Below are 2,500 nucleotides of genomic sequence, written 5' to 3'. Positions count from 1 at the left end.
GGGCTGTTAGGGTGGCACAGAAATCCCTCGGAATGGGAAAACGGGTCATTTTCGTGTCGCCACATTGCATGCGAACCGCATGCAACTTCCAGAGGCATTTGCAGCAGAAATGCATGTGCAGTCAAAAAAAAATTGATATTTTTCACGGATAGACCCCGTGAAACGCTAGAAATTGGCGGGGATGTGTCTCTTGTGGCTCACGGGGCTGTTCGGGTCGCACAGAAATCCCTGGGAATGGGAAAACGGGTCATTTTCGTGTTGCCACATTGCGTACGAACCGCATGAAACTTCCAGAGGCATTTGCAGCAGGAATGCATGTGCACTCAAAAACTTCTATATGTTTCACGGATAGACCCCGTGAAACGCTAGAAATTGGCGGGGATGTGTCTCTTGTGGCTCACGGGGCTGTTAGGGTGGCACAGAACTCCCTCGGAATGGGAAAAGGGGTCATTTTCGTGTTGCCACATTGCATAGGAACGCCATGAAACTTCCAGAGGCATTTGCAGCAGAAAGGCACGTGCTCTCAAAAATTTTAATATTTTTCACGCATAGACCCCGTCAAACGCTAGAAGTTGGCGGGGATGTCTCTCTTGTGGCTCACGGGGCTGTTAGGGTCGCACAGAAATGCCTCGGAATGGGAAAACGGGTCATTTTTGTGTGGCCACATTGCATAGGAACGGCATGAAACTTCCAGAGGCATTTGCAGCAGGAATGCATGTGCACTCAAAAACGTCTATATTTTTCACGGATAGACCCCGTGAAACGCTATAAATTGGCGGGGATGTCTCTCTTGTGGCTCACGGGCGCTGTTAGTTAGGGTCGCACAGAAATCCCTCGGAATGGGAAAAGGGGTCATTTTCGTGTTGCCACATTGCGTACGAACGGCATGAAACTTCCAGAGGCATCTGCAGCAGAAATGCATGTGCACTCAAAAACGTCTATATTTTTCACGGATAGACCCCGTGAAACGCTAGAAATTGGCGGGGATGTGTCTCTTGTGGCTCACGGGGCTGTTAGGGTCGCACAGAAATCCCTCGGAATGGGAAAACGGGTCATTTTCGTGTTGCCACAATTGGCATACGAACGGCATGAAACTTCCAGAGGCATTTGCAGCAGAAATGCATGTGCACTCAAAAACGTGAATATTTTTTCACGGATAGACCCCGTCAAACGCTCGAATTTGGCGGGGATGTTTCTCTTGTGGGTCACGGGGCTGTTCGGCTCGCACAGAACTCCCTTGGTCCACCTGATTCGTGCATACAGGCAGCAACTAAAACTCTGTAAACCTGCTGTGAGGACATCTAAACAGTGGACCAGTGAGGCTGTGGAAGATTTGCGGGCGTGCTTAGACTGTACTGACTGGGATATGTTCACGACTGCTACCAATAGTCTGGATGAACTCACAGAGGCTGTGTACATCAGCTTCTGTGAGGACTGCTGTATCCCAACACGTACCAGGGTGAACTTTAACAACAACAAGCCCTGGTTCTCAGCAAAGCTCAAAAGGTTGAGGTTGGAGAAGGAGGAAGCGTTTAGGAGTGGGGATAGAGACAGATTCAAGGAGTCGAAGAACAGGTTTAGCAAAGCGGTGAGAGAGGCTAAACGACTGTACTCAGAGACACTAAAACACCAGTTCTCTACTAACGACGCTGCTTCTGTCTGCCAAAGGGCTCAGGCACATCACCAACTACAAACCCAGAGCGCCCCACACCACTAACGACTCCCGCCTAGCCAACGACCTGAACGAGTTCTACCGTAGATTTGAAAGACAATTGGACTGTCCTGAACCACCCCTTCCCACCCAAGAGGCCCCATCCCCCACCCATACTACAGAAACGACTCTCTCCTTTCAGGAGGGAGAAGTTAATGGGCTTTTCAAGAGGCAGAATCCACGCAAAGCAGCCGGGCCGGACTCTGTCTCTCCAGCCACCCTCAGGCACTGCGCTGACCAGCTGTCTCCGGTGTTCACCAACATCTTTAACACCTCCCTGGAGACATGCCATGTACCAGCCTGTCTCAAGTCCTCCACCATCATCGCTGTGCCCAAAAAGCTAAGGCCAACAGGACTAAATGATTACAGACCGGTCGCCCTTACATCTGTGGTAATGAAGTCTTTTGAGCGCCTGCTCCTGGCACACCTCAAAGCCATCACAGACCCTCTCCTGGACCCCCTTCAGTTTGCCTACAGAGCCAACAGGTCTGTGGACGACGCAGTTAACATGGCCCTCCACTTCACCCTACAGCATGTGGACGCCCCAGCATCCTACGCCAGGATCCTGTTTGTGGACTTCAGCTCTGCCTTCAACACCATCATCCCTGCCCTGCTTCAGGACAAGCTCTTCCAGCTGAACGTGCCCTACTCCACCTGCAGGTGGATCACAGACTTCCTCTCTGACAGGAAGCAGTGCGTTAAGCCGGGAACAGAAGTCTCTGACTCCAGGTCCATCAGCACGGGAACTCCTCAGGGCTGCGTCCTTTGCCCACTGCTCTTCTCCCTGTA

This window comes from Petromyzon marinus, chromosome 20 (genome assembly GCF_048934315.1).
Source record: "Petromyzon marinus isolate PM22_M1 ecotype Great Lakes invasive population chromosome 20, UKy_Petmar_22M1.pri1.0, whole genome shotgun sequence".
Lineage (NCBI taxonomy): Eukaryota > Metazoa > Chordata > Hyperoartia > Petromyzontiformes > Petromyzontidae > Petromyzon > Petromyzon marinus.
The sequence above is the reverse complement of the archived record's forward strand: the minus strand, read 5'-3'. Positions refer to the sequence as shown.